The sequence below is a fragment of the Camelus bactrianus genome, chromosome 2, assembly GCF_048773025.1.
Source record: "Camelus bactrianus isolate YW-2024 breed Bactrian camel chromosome 2, ASM4877302v1, whole genome shotgun sequence".
NCBI lineage: Eukaryota > Metazoa > Chordata > Mammalia > Artiodactyla > Camelidae > Camelus > Camelus bactrianus.
Genome location: NC_133540.1, coordinates 86,448,749 through 86,469,649, shown reverse-complemented (window position 1 = coordinate 86,469,649; position 20,901 = coordinate 86,448,749). Strand labels below are relative to the sequence as shown.

At 39.5% G+C, this 20,901-nt stretch overlaps 1 long non-coding RNA gene across 1 annotated transcript in view; it reads right to left on the bottom strand.

Moving 5' to 3' along the window:
* Window positions 1–3,504: 3,504 nt before the first annotated feature.
* The window catches only part of LOC141573800 (uncharacterized), a 116,856-nt gene continuing 99,459 nt past the window's right edge, over window positions 3,505–20,901 (bottom strand). Inside the window, exons 2-3 of the long non-coding RNA XR_012500114.1 lie at window positions 6,481–6,877; window positions 3,505–3,642 (exon numbers count right to left, since the gene is read on the bottom strand). This is a non-coding gene — a long non-coding RNA (uncharacterized LOC141573800). The remainder of the gene's footprint in view (window positions 3,643–6,480; window positions 6,878–20,901) is intronic.

Here is a 20,901-nt window from a genome sequence, read left to right as displayed (position 1 = left end):
AGCATCTCTTATTGTTGTGCTTTGAGCTTAGAACAATGTGAATGAATTTAAAACATTAAATAAAGAGAGGTTATACTTTCCGAAAAAGCCTGGATAACCAGGCTTGGAGACTACTCACTGGAAAACAACGGACCAAATCACCCTCCCAGCTCCATGAAATAAGCCAGGCACAATCCACTCTGAGATGGCAACAGTGGTGGCCACGATGACACCCAGTTTTCAGGGGCATGGAGGCTGTGGTTCTAGTGGAAGCCTCCAGGGTCCACTGTTCAGTGTCAGTATCAGGGATGTGTGAAGTACGTGCCACCTGTCTATTTTCAGCCCTGGAATTCGCTGAGCCACACAAACGGGGGATGCCCTGTGCCAAGATACCGCTCCCCTTTGGTGCTACAGGTGATACTGGGATGGAGCCCTTGAGCTAGTTGTCTGTAGCAACCAACAACCTCAACTATCTGTTCTGCTGTGTACTACAACATAGTGTATTTTTCCACTTACACTCTTTTAAAGGAGTTTGAGAAGTGATGGATTAGAGAACAAGCTTTAGAAGAAAATGTCCGCCCCCCGCAGCTTGCCTCCAGTGAGGAGGCAAAGCATTCAAATTTGTTAAATAAAGGATATTTGCTTGTTCTGTTGTGCTTGGAGTGGATTTGCTGCTGTTGATGTTCGAGTACTCAGTGCTCTGCACCGGAGGCTGGTTTCCAAGGAAATAAAGGCTCCATTAAAACTGCTTTCCACCCAAGCGTTAGATTGCTTATCAGAGAGCTCACAATTAGTGAAAGTCTCCACCATCTACAGGGGAACTTTAGGAAGGGTGATATTTATGTCTATATTCTCTCACTTTAAGGAATATTCAGAAAATATATGTTTTGAGGCTGGGGGATGGGGAAAGCCAGGGAGAGGGTAACATGCCTCAGAGTGCTTCTTTAGGTGCCTTGATGTTGCCCATATAGGCCAGCCTCCTGGGGTACTAAGTGGGGTGGAGAGGGTGGGTATTTGATCGTGGCGGGGGCTACCTAGCACAACCTCTAAAAACACAGGACAGGGTTAGTTGCATACAGTTGTGTTGGCTTATTGAGTAAGGTATGCTATCATTAACAAAATCTTCATTTGGCAACTTTGACTTTTATTCTCTGCTCACTCACTAATAGTGTCAAGGGATAGAGAGAGAGCAGAAGTGGAGTCCTCTGCCCTGACTCCAAGCCTATTTCCATGTTCTTTTTTAAAAATTGAAGTATAGTTGATTTACAATATTTCAGGTGTACAGCAAAGTGATTCAGTTATACATATATAAATTTATCTATTCTTTTTCAGATTCTTTTCCATTATACCATTTTCATGTTCTTGATAGAGGTTTTCTGGATTCCACTCATCTGTCCATCCATCCATCCATGTGTCCAACCATCCATCCATCTTTCCAAACCCTCATACAACAAGTGTGCTTTTTAAGCATTGGCACAAATTATTTTGTACCAGGTTCTATGCTAAGAAATGAAAATAAAGACAGGAATATGATTACTTTCAGGAATCTCACAATCTTATGGGAAGACAGACATGCAAATAAGCTAACACAATGTGATAAGTGCTTAAGTATAGACGTATGTATAAAGATCACAGAGAGAGAAAGGCCCAAGCCTTCATGTGTAGGAAAGGTAAGGCTGGAGCTTAGACTCGTACTAGAGTAGGTACTTCCTATGTGGCCCCTTTAAATGGAAGAGAAAAAGGCACTCTGAGCAGAAACATAGACAAGGACGCACCTTCCAGCTGGGCTCAGTCTTGAGCCAGACACTATTGGTGAGTGGAATTTTGGCCAATTTTACCTTGCTGGCTAGGAGCCTGTGTGTGTATCCTTCAGCCTTATGGAACAGTCCTGTCCCTCAGATGTGATTTTCCAGAGGCTACTACATCAGAGTCAGAGCTTCTCTCTTTTTTTTTTTTAAACAATATAACATTTTTTATTGATTTATAATCATTTTACAATGTTGTGTCAGAGTCCAGTGTAGAGCACAATTTTTCAGTTGTACAGGAACATATATATATTCATTGTCACATTTTTGAGCTTCTCTTTCATTGGGACCCACCCAGAGAATCGGATGGGTAGGTGAGTGGGCGTGGTCTAGTTGTTACCAGCTCAATTCCCTCCCTTGCTTAAGAAGACATCTTTTGACCAAAACCAAGTATTAAAAATTTTTTGGAGCCAGGTAGTACTGGTCCGTGCTGTACTGTTATTCTCACTGCTTCACAGGTAGGCTGGCAGATAATAAATAGCTGAACTCACTCTCTTTTCCTGGTCTTCCCACTACTGATAATACAATAATGCACATTTACAAATTTCCTCCACAGTAACTGTGTGAGTGAATTCACATCTTAATATTTCTTCTCATTTACTCTTTGAAGACTTGGAGTAATAGCTTCTCTAGCACGAAGCAAATTTTTGATCTTTATTTTATTGTTTTATTGTCAATAAACCATCAAAAGGATGTAATCTAAGGGAACTTATTGACAGAGTCTTGTTGGAAATTTGTGCTATAGATTAAAATAAAAAAAAACCCAAGCCAAAAAACAGCCACTACAGCTATTTGTGGGTGACTGTAAGGAGGTGCAGTCTTCCACTATTTTATTCTGCAGGATGTTAGTGATTGAACACTGGAGAAGTGCTCAGCTTAACATAAATTAATAGCATCCTTCCTGATGGATTGGTCAGGGAACCAAAACACCATTTGGAATTGTTTGAGTCATTCTTACACATTTCACTATACTTGCAATAGTGAGAACCTGAGACCCACTTTTGAAGCTTGTTTTTGGCATTATTAAGTTCATTTCTGATATAAGTTTTAACTCAGATGACTGGTTTCTTTCTACACAATGCCAATAATCATTTTAAAATTTTTTCTTTCTGTCTCATTTTTCTTCCAAACAGCTCAAAGGAAGCCAAATTAATTTTCCAGCCTAAAGTATAGGAAGGAGCTGGAAAATTGAGGACTGCAGGAATGCAGGAGGGGCAGGGGGGGCCAAGGGGCCAGAGATGTGAAGATTGTTACCACTGGCAGCAGTGGCAACAAACAGCTTCCTTATATGGGAAAGTTACAAAGACTCTTGAGATTCAGCTCTCTGTAAACTTACCCAAATTATGCTAGAATTCATTGCTTTCTCACTGTCCTGGCTTGATGCTAGTGTCATGTATGCGAAGGAAATCTGGGGAAAGCAAGACAATAGTCAGCCAAAAAATGGATTCAAAGCTGGAACAACAGAATTTTTATTCTTATCTCAGAAGGAATAATTTCACATGGCATCCCTGGTGTGATTGGTGTTCATTCATAACTTTTGATGATCTATGAAGTTCAATGCTTTTTGCTTTTTCTTTAAAGAGAAGTTCCCTCCATACTTTACGACTCTCTCCAGTGTACAAGGCACCAGTCATTTACTGGTCAATTTCCTCATTAATTACAAACAGCATCTTACATTGACCAGGCGAGAAGTCCACATTGACTAAACTGACCGAATAACTGCAAAGATCCCACTTCTCTTGGGGCTGTTAGCAGATGTTTCTCGTTACTGGTGAGCGGTCGGCCATCTTCAGCACCATGACCTCCATATTGCCTTCACTTTTTGGCACATCACAGCCTTGCACAGATACCTGCTAACCTATCATAAATGAGTACAATTTGAGAAAAGTTAGTTGGGAAAGGAGAGTAAGTTGTTTTTTTTCTTTTTTTAACACCCTCCCTCCCCCAAATCTGTAATTTCTGATTTAGTTTGAAGTTGGCATCTTTTAGAAAAAATAATTTATTCAGCAGATGTTTATTGAGCCCTATTATGTGCCAGGTATAAGAGGAGGCAGCAGTGAACTCTCAGACAAGGGCTCAGTGCTAATAAAACTTGCCATCTAGGGGAGACAGACAATAAATCATTATAAAAAATAAGCAATGCAATTCTAGATAGGAATAAATATCGTAAAAAATGAAATAGTAACGTGTTAGTGGGAAGCTATGTTGGTATGGGCCGTTAGGGAGAGCATCTTTGAGGAGGTGACTTTTGCTTTCTTAAGCTGTGATGTACTGAAACTTAGCTTTCTATGCTAAGCCTGGTCTTAAGTGTTTTATTTATATTAACTCATTCAATCCACAGAGTAACCCTATGAGCAAGTATGACTGTCTCCTTTCTATAATCAGGAAACTGAAGGATGGAGCCATTCGGAGACTGGTCCAGGACTACACAGATGATAAATAGTAGAGCCAAATTTGCACCTGGGGAGTTTAGCTCCAGAATTTGTACCTTTAATTACCACAGATACCATCTGTCTGCCTTCAGCTGAAACTCCAAGGACCCAAAAAAGCCAACCATGTAAAGAGCTGTGCTGGGAGGCTGGGGGAACAGCAAGTGCAAAGTTCTTGAGTAGAAAGAAGGTTGCGGTGTCTTAGAAGCAGACCAGAGACCACTGTAGCTGAAGCAGAGTAAACAAGAGCAGGAGGAGAGGGTGACAGAGGCTCAGCTGGGCAGATGCCAGACCTGATAAGAAGGCCTTATGAAGACTTGTGGTCCTTGGCAAAGAGTTAGATTTAATTCTCAGGGAAGCCACGGAAGGGCAATGAGAAGAAAAGCACTGCTGCCTAGACTAAATAAGAGGGGGTCTTGTGCTGGAGCCCATGCTTTAGTGGGCACTACATATGTCACACACACATACATGTACACATATGCATGCAAAGCACACACTTAGGAGAAACAGTCTTCAGGTTCCAAGCATTACTTTATGGTGAAAATAGTGATGTAAGTGGTGGCAGGATAAAATTAAAGTGTTTTGCAGTGCTTTCTGCAGTAATAATTATTATTTGTAACCCTGTTAAAGTATTTGAATATGGTATCTGAGGTTTATTTTTGAATCTAAATGTTGGTTTAAGGATTTTATCAACAATTCTGATTGCTTTCTAGGGAAATTTCTCCAAGTTGAAATTAATTTAAAAAAACTAAGAACTATAATAGCTCAAGAAATGGGATCAATTTGACATTACTGTCAATAGAACACAAATTATGTGACAATCTTGATTATGATAATATAATTATTCATTTTATTGGAATTTATTCAATAAATTTTATTCTGAAAATAGATAATTTATGAGCTATATACATCTTTACTTTTTACCCATGCAAATTTTTCTGGCCCATCAACAGAATACTCAGATATGTGTCATAATAGTTAAATTCAGTTATTTTTGATATTTTGCCAACTTTTAATTACGTAAAAGCTGTACAAATATTTTTTGATTTTTTTGGTTGAAGTATAGTTGATTTACAGTATTGTGTTAGTTTCAGGTGTACAGCAAAATGATTCAGTTTTATATGTATATATGTATATTTTTTCAGATCCTTTTCCATTATAGGTTATTACAAGATACTGAATATAGTTCCCTGTGCTATACAGTAAATCCTTGTTATTTATCTATTTTATACATATTATTTTTTATCTATTTATCCCATACTCCTAATTTATCATCCCCCTTCCCCCTTTGGTAATCATGTTTGTTTTCTATATCTGTGAGTCTATTTCTGTTTTGTAAATAAATTCATTTGTATTATTTTTAGATTCCACATATAAGTGATATTATATAATATTTGTCGTTCTCTGGCTGACTTCCCTTAGTATGATAATCTCTAGGTCCATCCATGTTGCTGCAAATGGTAATATTGTTCTTTTTTACAACTGAGTAATATTCCACTGTATATATATCCCACATCTTCTTTATCCAATCATCTGTTAATGGACATTTAGGTTGCTTCCATGTCTTGGCTATTGTAAACAGTGCTGCTATGAACACTGAAGTGCATATATCTTTTTGAATTACAGTTTTCATCTTTTCCGGATATATGCTCAGGCGTGGGATTGCTGCTCATACAGTAGCTCCATTTTTAGTTTTCTAAGAAACCTCTGTACTGTTCTCCATAGTGGTTGCACCAAATTACATTCCCACCAACAGTGTAGGAGCTTCCCTTTTCTTCACACCTCCTCCAGCACTTATTATTTGCAGAGTCTTCAATGATGGCCATTCTGACTGGTGTGAGGTGCTACCTCAGTGTAGTTTTGATTTGCACTTCTCTGATAATTAGTGATGTTGAGAATTTGTCAAAGTAGGAGGATGGAATATATGTTATTTAACAAGTTAGTAGCTTGAACTATCAATTTAAACATTTAAGTAAACAGTGTGTGGCTTCCATTTGTCCATCTGCTCAGGCCTTGCAAATACAAGGAGTCCTTCAGGGAAGTGACATGATCTACTTCATGATTTTAAAGGATGAGAAAAAGCAGCAAAGCTATACTCATTTCTAAAAGTGATACTATCTGATTAATGTTTTTAAAAGATTAAAAAACCAATGACTATATTCCTTTCTGAAACACAAAAATTTAAAAAAGGATCTTTTTTTTTTTCTTTGTAAGTTTAGCATAGACAAAAGTTATACATTTTAGTATGGGAAAGAAGACACAGATACCTTGGATTAATCTTTGTCCCACAATATGTCAGATATGGATTCTTGGATGCTGATAAGTCCACATCAATCTTCTTCTGTTTCCTAGAGCAGTAATGCTCTGTGCTGCACACTGGAAACACCGTACTTGCAGTTTTTAAAGCACACATTTGCTTGGAACCCCCACCCCCCCGCCCCCGCAGAGGTAGGCGCTAATTGTCATGGGTGGGGCTCTTTAGTCTAAAAGAGCTCCAGGTGACTCTCACGCGAGGTCAGGGCTGAGGACTGCTGTTCCGAGGCTCTGTGCTGTCTTCTACTTTATTTGGTAAGTTCAGTTACTTCTCCCATCTCTTTTGTTTTGTTTTTAGGCTTTTCTGGTAGGTATCATCTCTTTTTTTCCTTGGCAGTTTTCTTCCTTTAACTGAATACGAAGAAAATTATTATCACTTTATTGGACTGTGATTGATGTTGCTTGGAAAAATAAAGTTATATGAGTATATGTGGGTTAAAAATATAATTGACAATCTGGAGGCAACCTCAGTGGGACTTGAGCCCATAACCTTTTGTACCAGCTTCAGGGAGATGGCATATGATATGATTAAAAATAATATTGGACAGTGTAAATATAGTGCATATATAAATCCACAAATCTGATTTACATTACTCATGAGAGGCCGTTCACAGAATCCTGGGACTGAAATGTGGCCATCCATGCCAAGTTTTTTTCTCTGAATACATTTTACGTTGGACTCAGGACCAAGTTCATTCCCGAGCTTTATAGCAGACTGAGGGATGATGCTGTAATGAAGGGCAGAGCACCTCAGCCCATAAATAAGGTGCAACATAGGGGATATGGGGCCGGTTGGGAAGGACTTTCATGAGCGAGATCATAAAACTGCTTGCAAGAGGGCTCTGCTAAAAAATATGGCTGTTGTTAGCACGGTCGCTGAACAGATTTCAGGCTGAGCAGCAGCCTTTATGATCTGAGGCAGTAAATTCCCTTTATTAACATAAACAATAAGTCTCTGGAAAGGACAGAGTCAAGGAAGCTTTCGAAGTCCTCTGGGTGAAATATTCTCCCCTGGACCCTCAATCACCATTTCTGGGATTATGCTGCCTTTTTGTTTATAGGTCCTCACTAGCAATTTACATTCTGCTTTTTGTTATTTTTTCATTTCATTGAACCCTTTCACTGGGTGTTGTCTCTTCATGTATGTTCATTTTTTTTCTTTCTTGAAGTCTTTCTATCCCTACCACCGATATCATTGTCCAAGCCACCAGCCTCTCAGGAACTGCTGTAACAGCCTCCAGCTGCTCTCCTCACCTCCTGTCTTTGACCCCAGTAGTTCATTCTGCACATTCCACTTTCCTGATCTTTCTAAACTCTCAATCTATTAGGTAACTCCTCTGCTTAAAAGCTCAATTATTCCTCACTACACTTAGGATGAGATTTAAATCCCCAAGGGGGCTTACAAGCACTTCATACCCATCCTCGCCTGCCTCTACCACCTCCTCCTGTCTCCCCTGATCCTTACCTACCCTCTACCCTCTTCCTACCAGTTTAGGGTGATCCCCTAACATCCTGCATCAGAATTACCTTAAGATGCTTGCTAAGAAATCTACATCCCTGCATTCCAACCAGTACTAATTGGACCAGAACCCCTGGGGGCTCCCAAGGGGAGTCTTCCAAATGCCATTCTGAGGACCTGTTCCTAAAAGACATGAAATTCATGCAAGCCACCTGGATTCATTGGCTTCATTACCAGAGGAGCCAGCAGAGGATGATTTCAAAGGTGAGAGGGGGCTGATTGGACAGAGACATTGCTGGCTCTCTGTGGCGATTGCATCTGATATTACCACAGTTAGAAATCTGAGCATCCTTTGAAGATCTTTGAAAGTCTCCTTTTAAAATACAAACTATCTTAGAAACTTAACTTACCAAAAGGTTTTAACTTAGACCTTCAGAGATCTAGGAAAAGTACAGTGGAAAGAGAATGGGATTTACAGTCAGACAATCCGAGTAAGGCTTGAATCTGTCTTTATTGATGTTTCAACTTTGGGCAACTTGTTTTAATCTCCTGATTAAATTATAGTTTCTTCTGTGAAATGGAATGGTATTGTGAGGTCTAAATGAAGCGAAGAAATGTTCTGTAAACTGTTAGTTGCCATCACCCAAGTTTGCTGCTACTCTTTCTCTGGCATTGGTTGAAGGAGGAGGTGAGTAATGGATCCAGAAATGGGATAATTAGGAATCAGAAAGTACTTTGAAGTGAATTTCAGTGACATCATGATATATCAAAATTTGTGGGGTACAGCTCAGAGAGGAATTAATAGCACTAAAACTGAAAACATTTGGTCTTCAAAAGGAAATCATGAAAATGAAAACATAAGGTACCGAATGGGAGAAAATATCTGTAAAACATATCTGATAAAGGAGTTCTATCTGAAATACATAAATAACTCCTAAAACTGAATATAGGATGACAAATGACCCAGTAAAAATGGGGAAAAGATTTGAACACACACTTAACCCAAGAAAATACATGGATGACTAGTAAGTGCATGAAAAGATGCTCAGCATCATTAGTTATTATGGAAACGCAGACTGAAACCACAATGTGCTGTGACTACGTATTTAGCCACTAGAATGGCAAGATGAAAGTTTGACCATACCAAGTGTTGGCAAGGATGCAGAGCAACCAGAACACTTATCCACTGCTGGTGGGAATGCAAAATAGTACTACCACTTTGGAAAAGAGCTTGGCAGTATGGGAACCCACTTGGAACCCCAGAGTTGGAATAAAGATTATTTTAAGCTGAAAATATTTGGGATTCAACAGATGCAGAAAGAAGCCTTCTCAGAGCTTTCTGTATCTGACTAAAAGCAGATACTTCTGAGAAATGAGTATTGCCATAAATTTCCTCCATAGGGCAGCTTCTATTCCCAGAAGCAAGACCAAGAATAAACCTATCACAAATCCCCTCTCTAGGGGTCAAGTATGATAACAACTGGGAACAAGTAATGATAGTAAAATTTATAATCCCCTGAATAAAATAGGAGTCCATAAATGCACACTGATATAAATAAGTAAATAGATATAAATGGACAATTTGATTAACATAGGATAGTTACATAGTTTCAAAATATCTCCCCAGAAAATACTTATTAATTACTGGGGAAAGGAGGATAATCTCAGGGTGGAAAAGCCTGGCACACAACCTTCAGCAAATGATCTAAATGAACATCACCAGCACGGGGACAAATCAAAAGTGTGCAGTACTTGATAAAATATGATGGAAAAGTCTTTCTATGATTTTCCCGCCAAAGATGTGTAATCTGAATCTAATCCTGTGGTGGAAACATCAGACAACGCAAATTAAGGGACATTTAAAAAAAAACAACACAAAACAAAAATCTAGTCTATAGTCCTTAAAAGTATCAACGTCATGAAAGTGAAAGAAAGGCTGAATTATCATTCCTGGTTTCTAGAAACTAAAGAGACATGACAGATAAATGCAACACATAATTCTGGATTGGATCTTTTTGCTATAAGTGACCTACTGGGAAAAATGGTGAAACTTGAATGAGGTCTGCAGATTAGGTGGTAGCAATGCGTCACTGTTAGTTTCCTGGTTTTGACAGGTGTTTTGTGGTTATGTAAGCTAATTCTCTTGTCTGTAGGAAGTGTACATTTAGGTATTCGGTGGTGATAGGCATCACATTGGCAACTTACTCTAAAATGCTTTGGAAAAATAAAGTTACAACTTTTTCAAAAAGTAAATTTGAGATTATCCCAAATAAAAATTTGACAAATTTTATACAAAAAGAAATCATCTTATAGAATGGATTGCTGAGGGGCCAGAGAGGTCAGGATACTAGACGTTTTGCAATAGACTAAAAAAAGACAGTTGTTTCAATCAAAATAGTAGCAGTAGAAATGAAAAGGAGTGGAGAAATTTTTAATAGTTTAGGAAAAAAAGTTATTCTAGGATGACTTCTAGGTTTGGAGACTAAACACCAGGATGGCTAGTGACGCCATTTTCTGAGATGCGGAAGTCTGGTTTAGGATTGGATTTGGGAAGGAAATTAAGAGTTCTGATCTAGACGTGTTAAGTTGGAGATGTCCAGGAGATCTCCAAGTAAAGATGCTGGATTAGCAGTTGGAAATAGGAGTCTGGCACTTAGAGGAGAGGTATAAATTTTGGAGTCACCAACACATACATGATTTCAGCCATAGGACGGAATAAGATCCCTATTTCAAACAACGTTCTTGGTTGCCAAAAACTGGATCCCCTCTAGCATAAAGGTCAGGTAGAGTAGTGCCAGTCCTTCAACTTTGTGCTTCTCCTTCAATATTGTATTGGCTATTCTGGGAAATATGTCCCCCCCCCTTTAATCTTTAAAGCAGTAGATTTTCCCTCAGTGATACCCTCAGCCTCAACATTTCAAACAGAAATCTTTGCATTTTGACAGAAGAGAAGGGGGTGGCTGTTTGTTCCTTCCTTTTACGTTATTATTAAATCCACAGACATGAATTTCCTGTGACCTGTGATCCTGTGAACTTAGGACTCTTGGAAAGGCACCATGAAAAATCCGATCTGTTGGTGACATTTCCAACCTTCTCTTATTACTTACAGACTTCAGCATGAGAAGTATACTTTAGGAATTCTTCTGGAAAATCTTTTTTTTTTTTTTAAATTCTGTTATTTTGCCTTTAAGTGAGGCTATAGTTCTCCTGGGCTGACTGATCAAAGACAGACAAAGGGAACATTTCTACTATCCAGAAGCATGTTTTAGAAGATAGCTTTATTTTAAAATTTTCGACAAGGTTCTTTAGAGTTATAGTAATGGTCCCTTGTGCCTGCCACTTACCTCTTGAAACAGCTTGAACAATATTTGCCTGATGGCTCTTTCTGCCTATCCTTCATTCTAAAGGACTCTTAAGAAAAATGATTGTTAGATTTTTTCTTACATTGTATTTATCTTTACTTATGTTGACCTGGGTTTGACTTTTTGATTAAGGACTTCACCAATCTTCTTCTAACTAAAATACTCTGACCATTGCAGTAAGGAAATGGTAGGAAACCCAACTTTTTGCTGACTAACTCTTATTCTTTCTGTATTCTTAAATTGGATAACTTATTTTCAGAAGAATCAACACCTCAAATTTCACATATTAAGTGCTGGCTCTGAAGTCAGATTGTTAGGGTTTAAACCCTGTTAAAAACGTGTGTGATCTTGGGTAATTCACCTGATCTAAGTCTCAGTTTCCTTATTTGTTAAAAGAGGGATATTGTGAGGATCAAATAAAGTAACCTTTGGAAAGTTGTTTCTTAACACAGAGCTGGCCCATGGTATGTACCTAATATGGTAGTTTTGTCATTGTCTTTATTATTTCACCTTACTCTTCTAAAACTATCCTCTTCAAAGGCCAGAATTCTGACATATAGTAGCTTGAGCTTTTTCTGAGCTCCCATAGCATCTTCTAGAGACCTCTGCTACTGTCCTTAACATGTGATACTATAGGCAGGGCTGACCTGCAGCCGGCATGCCCCCGTGCACCTGCCAACATCCCTCTGACCGGTTGGTGTCCATAGTATGAAGTTATTTATATCTACTGAATAGCTCCCTGATTATAAATGTTGCCTTTCTGTCTCTCCTGTTGGATTGAGAGCTCCCAAGGGGAGGGATTGTGCCTTATTGCTTCTCAGTCCCTACTATGCTTGGCACATAGTAGACTCTGTATAATTCTTTGTTGAATCAATTGTCAGACCTTGAGTTACCTACCATAGTGGATTTGAGGTGTTAAGAAAAGCTAGCTACCCTTTGGTTGGAACTGTCAAAATGAATGAGATTTGAAGGAGCTGCCTCTAGGGAAGAAGGTGACTGTGAGCCCCGTCTCAAGTCAGATCTATCTGAGTGCCTCCAACCGTGTTATGCCTCAAGCCTGTAACATTTTCCCATCAGCTTTAGCCACAATCAGGGCATTCACTCTCAGATGACTGGAGGTTTACTTTGGGAGGCATTTGCTACTTGGCTCCTTTGAGGTGTTTAGCAATGTGAACTGGCCACCAGCTGCTCCTTAACGATCTGTGTGCTTGCTGTTGTCACATGTTCCCTCCTGACTCAATTCTCACCTCCCTACCTCCCAACCATCTCCCGCACCTGATTAATTTAAGGGTTGCAGATAGCATGCAGGTTCCTTATCTTCCAGTGAAGCTGGAGGAGAGTACAGATTCCAAAATGGTTTTCAAAACATAAATGAAGCGGGAATAAAAAACCCCCAACTTGTTCAACTGGTTGAAAAATCCTCCACATAGTAGGATTAATCCTGAGAGGGCTTACATGTATAATAAAATGATCCTTTCAATTCCGTGGTCCTGTGCTTGGGGTGGGGGTGGGTGGTTTCTAGGCAGGAAACTTCTCAGATTAGCGTTTTTCATTTTAGGGGTGTGGAATTGGACCTAAACTCAAATCCAGTCACATGCCTCAGAAGGCTGACTGTCACTAGTACCAATAAGGGATAGTTAAAGCCAATTCATGTCTGAAATGAATGTGTGGACTCCACTGATGATAAAGACTAAGGAGTCTGAAGGCAGGCAGTGCCAGGATGACCCTTGTGAGACACGTCTGAACCTCAGGACCCACCTAGAAACCATTTTCACAGTGGTCATGAGGTCACCTAAGGCCACAGGAATTGGGTGAAAACCAATTAGGGGCAAGTTGTACCTTAGAACAAATTCAGACTTCCTCCAAAGCAAGACAATGTGTGTGTGTGTGTGTGTGTGTGTGTGTGTGTGTGTGTAAAAGAAACAGAAATGGAAAGAGACAAACTCAAGTATAATTCCTTAAGGGAATTGTTTTTCTTCCTGGGGAAGGAGACTGAATAAATGGAAAGAAGTTTGGACCAGGAATCGGGAGACTTGCGTTTGGGCCTGGAGTTTGGTCTCCTGGAGCCCATGGCTTACCTGCCCAAACCTTGGCTCCATTGGCTGGCAAAGATCTCACAGGGTTATTGTGAGGCGATGACGGAGGCACAACTGCCTTCAAAGTAAACTGGGTAAGGAATGCAAGCTACTGTTGTTGTTATTATGGACGTGTAATACTGCAGTGAAGGACCACAAAGGGTGACACTGTAGACCTACACACGCTGTCCCAGGGAGACTGTCTATGCAAAGCTATTTCTATCATAACTGAAGCACGCGTTGAGTCTCGTGGCTGCTGGATCATAACAAAAAAGGTATAATCATGTTGCTAAGATTATACCAGCAATTATCTCTCAAAAGGAGACTGATAAGAGAATCAACTCAGCAACTTTTAGAAAATAAACACCATAAGATGCCCTGTGATAAAATGTTACAGCAGAAATTGTATTTTCCTCTCCCTCCCTCGCTTCCTCCCTCCCATACATCTCACCTCACACTCTAACTCACTTCTTCAAACAACAATTGAGCACCATCTCTGTAAGATGTGTTCTGGGCTCTGGGAGGACTACCAAATAAATAGGGCATAATACTTGTTCTCAAGGAGTGTCCTGTCTACTTCGGGAAGCACTGGAGGTAGAGAAACTGCCCTTAATGAACCACGTGTCCCACTGCTGCGGATTGGTAAGATCAAATCAGGTGCAAGCCACAGCATATAATCATGCCTTTGTCTACACCATTCTTTCCATCATAGATGCCATGCCCTTTACTTATTAGATGATGGGCTCCTTATAGATCAGGTTAAGCAGTGGCTCCTCTGAAATGCCTTCACTTCTGTGAAATGCTTCACTTCACAGACAGAATTAGTTAGCAGCCTCCTCCTCTTTATTTGCACAGTACTTGGGGTCACTAAGACCTGAGTTTAGATGTGGGCTCTGCCCCTGACCAGATACTTACAAGTTACTTGACCTCTCTAATCATCAGTTACATTGTCTGTAAAACGCTACTAATACTCCCCTGAAAGTGGTGGTGCTGTGAAGGTTAAATGAGATAATATAATGTAAGATGCCTAGAACCACTGATGATCCTCGAAATATGGTTTTAATGAATAAATGATACCATTTATAATTCTTCGTTAGAAATATTTGTAAAGCTTGACTCCCACGCTTCCTACCTGCTTCTCTGAAGCCATGCGCATAGAAAGAGCTCCATAAATATTTGAGGAATAAACAAATAAATGAGTGGATAAATAGTAGGCAAGTTATAGGGATGACAGAGTTAATTTACCACTATGTTCATGATTAAATTATTATTTTGTGAACTCATTAACAAAGTAGGAGTGTAATGGGAGCAAGTAATTGATTTTGTTAGAAAACAAAAAGTAAATGTCTACAGCCCAGCAATGCTCCTTATAGAGTCACCTGACTGTCTTGACAGCTGGAGTGAATTCGCTTCGAGCTGGATATCTTATAGGCCTGAGAAGCTGCCACAATGTTTGGGGTATAGAAGGTAGTTTTTTTTGTTTTTTTTTTTGTTTTTGTTTTTTTTTTTTTTTTACAAAACATGGCACATTATCATGTCACCAGGATGTTTTCTCTTTTAACAACAGAATATTTTAATGTTTTGGGGTGAAACTACTCCTCCTGTTATAAAGAATTTATAATAGATTAAAATGAGCTATAGAAATGTGATTATAATTACGATGACTTTGAGTTTATGATTCCCTTTATTAATTATTCTTTAGTGGTTTATCAGTATGAGTTCAAGATATTAAAAATCCCTCTGGCTTTATGTATTACCACCCCCTCTTTTTACTTTCTAGGAATAAATATTTGTTAAATGGATATATACCAAGGTGACAATATCCTTATCTTCAGAGAAAGCATTGTAATTTCTCATAGGGAGGGAGCTATCTTTGATTAGGAAAAAAATGTTGATAAATCACTTAGGGGCAAAGTGAGATCCTATGAGGATGGGGTGGCAGAAACCAAAGAAACAAAAGAGACAGTAGGATTGGACAGGAATTTGAGGATGAGACGAGGCGGGGGAGTGGGGAAGGATGGAGAGAACAGGGCTGAGCAACAGGGCAGGAGGCTGGAGTCCAAGTCGTGGAAATTGCCCAAGGACTTATGGAAACAGAATTGTTTAAAACTAAATTGCAAGTTGTTTCCACTCCTGGGCTGTATATTTTATCTCTGGAAAGCTTCAAAAACTCTTTGAGTGGAAATGATGGACAGCCTGAGTCCACTTCTGGGTCAATATAGCTCCAAACAGGGAGATCATGAGCAGGAGAAGAGAGTCAGAGGGAACTTTGAGCAGAGACGTGCCCCTCGCACCCTGTGCCCTGTCCCACCCCCGGGAGTTTTACAGGAATCCTGGGGAGGAGTTCAGACTTTCCACATTTCTCTGGAAAGATGAATTTTATCCAGATCTTAAAAGAAGGGAGAGTCAAGAGGTGGCTAAGAGTGTGAGTTCAAATCTCTGTTGCTATCCTATTCATCTGGAGCAAGTTACTTAGCTTTTATAAGTCTCATCTGTAAAATGGGACAAATCAGAATAATAGCACCTACTTTGCAGGGAGGATTGAATTAGATAAAACTGGTAATGTGCTTAGAACTGTCCCTGGCACATGGCAAGGATTTCATAAATGTTAGGTAGCAGTATTGCTATTGTATACTTGAAAACTATTTCCATTGTGTTTCTGGTCAAAATGATTCTTTTGCTTAGGAGATTCAGGCAGTGAACCCTGCCAGGACTTACACCTTCCAGAACAATGATGAAGGCGAGTCTCAGTTCTCAGCAGAGTCTTCTTACTTTACTGTTTTCAGAGTGGCAACACTTATGCCTCATATGCAGAAAATATCTTCCTTCTTCAGGTCAGTGGCTTTGACTATGGCTCACCAACTCATAGGTCCCAACTTTCTGACAGTGATGAAAATGTTTTGGAAATGTGCCTGGATCATCATGCTAATGGTCCCTTATATTTATGTAACCTTTTAGAGTTTACAGAGGGCTATGAACACAACCCTTGTGAATAAAGATACCCTTATCCTCATTTTGTAAATGAGAAACTGTGAGTCAGAAAGGCTGGTTCTCCACATCACCATATCCAAGGGGGCTGCAAGTCAGAACTCAGGCTTTTGGACTCCTTGTTCATTATTTTTGGGAATACAAAGGGATGTTCTCCATTACTTAAAGTAGCTCTAATATTTGCAAACTCCTGCCCAGAAAGAGAAAAGCAGAGGAGGATAATTTTGAGCTATTTTGCATATCAAAGGAGTTAATTTGCCCTGTTTAAGATCGGAAGTTTATATGCCCAAATTAGATGCAGACTTCCAGCACTAATCTTATATATTTCCTTCATTTGAATCTCTTTGGAATTTGTGATTTGCTTTAGTCAGTTGACTAATTTAATGAAAAGAAAATTGTAGACTCCATCCTTGGAAAAATTCTAGCAAGGTCTGTTTTATACACCAAAAGACACTATTCCCTTCAACTTTCCATCTCCTCTCTTATAGCTCAGAATATCACCCCAACCCTGGTGCCAGAGTGCATGTGTTTCCCGAATTAAAAGGGAAATGCCACTGGTTGCTTTGATTATTCTACGTCTTCTGCCCCCTATTTTTATCTTGTTTGTGTGATTGAGAGATAACAAAGCTATGACTCATAATGCCTTAGAAGACAAATTATTTGGGGAGGAGAAGCTGGTGTATGGTGGTAAAGGAGGGCAGACAAGGGAGAAGAGAGGCCCCATTGAGGCAATAATTTTAACTGGTGAAGAAGCCTGATTGGAGGAGAAACTAGAAACTTACTTTGAAAAACCTTACTTTAAATATCTGTTCAGGAAACTGGATCTGAAGCTTTAAAAACTCAAGTGGAGCTAGAAAGGCAGGGCTAGAAAAAGTACCTGTATTGTGGTCTAACATTTGGAAAGTGTAGAGTGAGAATACTATACCAGGGAGGATGGCGTTTCAGTAATTGCGACACCTTTACCCGGGTGATCTGAACAGATTAGGACAGCTTTGTTTGATATGCAACAAACAGCTGGGGGTAGCAAACTTTTTGTTTTGTATGCCTTTTGTTTTAATTTGTATGGAATTTTTTCCATCGCTTCACTTTCAATCTGTGTGTGTCTTTAGATCTGACATGAGTCTCTTGTAGGCAGCATATGGATGGGTCTCATTTTTTTTTTTGTCCATTTAGTCACTCTGTCTTTTGATTCTAGCATTTAGTTTATTTGTGTTAAAAATGATTATTGATAGATACTGATAGGTATTGATTGGGTGATTTCCATTATTTTGTTGCCCAGATTGCTTATCTTTTCTTCTGTATCATCCAATGTACTACTGATTCGCTCTAGTTTTCAGGTGATCTTAACAGGTTCTTAACGTGTGATTTCCACACACCAGAGAATCTGGTTATTTAAAGGCTTAGAGACAGTGAGGGTTGTGTATGTGTGTGTCTGTGTGTGTGGTGGACTGTTTCACATTGAAAGAAGGGTGGAGGTGGGAAAGGGTTAGAGAAGTCTGGTCAAGGGGAAGTTCTGGAAAATTAATCCTAGAGAATATTTAACTTCTATAAAGAACAGGTTACTTTAAAAAATACATGTTAAATTCACTTTGTGTTCTCACTTAACACCTTTTCTGGGTTTCTCTCTTTAGGGATGTATTACTATATGGAGAATGAGAAACCAGAGACTAATGGATAGAGTTTCACGATATTGTTGAAGTTGATGTTGTTGCTGTTCTGTAGCTATAAAAGGTATATCTTCTAACTTTGGCATTGCAAACTGATTTGCACCACCCTGCTTTACCATCCCAACTGAAGGAGGGAGAAGAAAGAATAATGACCCTAGAACAGAATGCTGTTCTGACATCTCTTGATTTTGGTAGTACAGAGAAAGCTTAATTCATTGGGATTTTCAGAATAAATTGAATCTATTCCCATCATTCTGAATATGTAATTAATGACAGCAAAGCCTTTTGAACCAAGAAAGATAGCAATAGCTGGCAATGTTAATTAACAATGTACAGATTTGAAAATGTGCTCTTCCAAAGATTTCAAATCAAATGCTAAATGATGCTGAGGGCCTTCAAAAGCAGTTAGGGAAAAAAACATATCAAATTGGCCTTCATCATCTTCACTAATGAACATTTATTGGGTGCCTAGATGTCTTGCTTCATGTTGAAAAAAGAAAAGAATCTGGAATTTTATGATAGTTGAGGAAATATTTATGAGTTCGGTGATAAGATGGAAAAGGGAATAAATGAACTATTTGAGCATGATATGAACTATTTGAAGAATTTTGGAATTTACTGAGGAGGTCCCATTAGCAGGATCCTGAATATATCTTCTTAGAACTAAGGCATTATGCTTCTGTAGTATCAATTTATTCCCTTATGCAGAAATACAGTTCAACTATGACAGAATCTTTGGCTGGTATTTGAATGTCAGCAACTATCCTTCTCTCTGCTCTTTATAATTCAATTCAATTCACTTCAGTTCAATTCTATTCCACTTAATTCAATTCACCTTTATTATATGTATCATGGACCATGGTCCAGTGACTCTACTGGGGAGACAGAAATTAATAAAAAAAGGTCGTTTACTCAACGAAAAGATCTAGTGGTTAAGAGACTTGGTTCCTGAGGAGTCTGGAACAATGTGTGTTTTTTTTTCTGGGCCCAACCATAAGGCAATTATAAAGGCTCTGCCTGACTGGCCTCACATGTGCTCTCCCGCCAGACTAGGTACACAGCCTCTGAGAGGAGGTGCAAAGACCCAGGCCCCTCTGGTTGGTCATGCTCTTTGCATCTGTGCATTCCTGGCCCTTCATCCCTGGGTACCTTCATCCCTGGGTCTCATTATTTGGGGGCTTCATCTGAGATCGTCTTCCGATGCCTTTGCCAAGGCCTCCTTATGGGTAGAGGTATGATGGGGGAAACCTTGAAGACACTTTTCCCCACTCTGACTCGGTACTCAGTACTCTCATACTCCCAACTTCTTCCCACCTCCACCTAGGTCCCAGGGTCCATAAAACTGCAGGAATCTTTTATTTTGGGTCCCTTAATGGTGAGGCAACCCCCACATCTACACTAGTTCACCTGACTCTTGACCAGTGTGCCATTTCATGGGGGAAAAGGAACAGGGGCCCTTGGTGCTCTTCCTGGTTTTACCCTCTTGTCCTATGGAAGTGAATGATTCAAGGCTCGCTGTTACTTCCATTTTGGCTTATTGGTTTAATTGCTACTTTAATACCTGACAGCTTTGCTGAGCTCCTGACAGCTACTAGTCCAGGTTCCACCACTTCCTACCTATATTTGATTGGGCAAGTCATTGAACTTCCCCAACCTTCAGTTTTCCTACTGTAAAATGAATGCAGCACTGTAATAGTATCTATTCCAGAGGGCTGTTGGGAAGATTGCAAGAGATGATGCCTGTAGTTGGCATGCAGTGAAGTTTTTTTTTTTAATAAATATTGTTATAATATATACTGTTATATAAATATGATAGTATTGATTGGATTCTTACAACCTTCTGGGAAGATTGAGATATGAACAATCATTCATTCCACATGTCTTCCGTCCCCACTCTGTATCAGGCTCTGGTTCTAAAGAGTCAAGATACTATGTCCTCTTGGCTCTCAAAGAGGCTTAGAGTCTAGAGGGAAGATAGATATGCAGCTAAAAAGGAAGCACATATAATATGATACAGGAGCGTGGGGATAAGGGTAACTCCTTGGTGAGGATGTTATTGGCTGAAAAAAACTAAAACTCAACCCAAATTGTCTTAAATAATTGGAAAACTTATTATTGCACATTACCCTTAGAATCTGGAGCAAGGGTGAGATTAGCTTCTCTTGATGTACACAGATGCATGGAGGAGGGTGGAAACCTCAATCAACTCACAATAATGTTAGAAGTGGAGCCAGGTTGCGTGTTTGCAAAGAACCAACTGTGTCCACTACAGGCACCCAAATGTGCCTGAGAGAGTCGAGGAAAACTTATATACAAGTGCGTACCCTGAACTGAGACTTGAAAGATGTAAACTTTGACGGGTAGATGATAAGGGGTCTGTTTTTGGTGGTGGAGTGTATGCCAAACCGGGGAACAGAAAGTGCAAGGTCAAGGAAGCATGAAGCAGCACGGGGCTTTTACTTCCTTCCAAAATGGATTAACAGGAGCTAGATTTACTCTCCCACCTGGATCAACCAATAAAACCAGAGAAAATATATAGAACAACAGTTTTCAAGACGCAGACCATCTGGCCACAAAGGATAGTGATCCCTGAGAGATGGGAAACTAACAAGCCAGTCATACAATTGCTCCAGCTTACTGTTTCGAGGGTTTCCAGGTCATGGCATAGGGAGGATGTGGGGTTGCAGAGAAAATATCTTTATGTTTCTACACAGTTAGGGATTTCCAAACACATTTTACTGAAACTTGGAATCTGATCTGAGAGCTAGTCTTAGAAGTTAATTTACAACTGTATAGAGAGTGAGAACTCCAGAGAGATTTACCT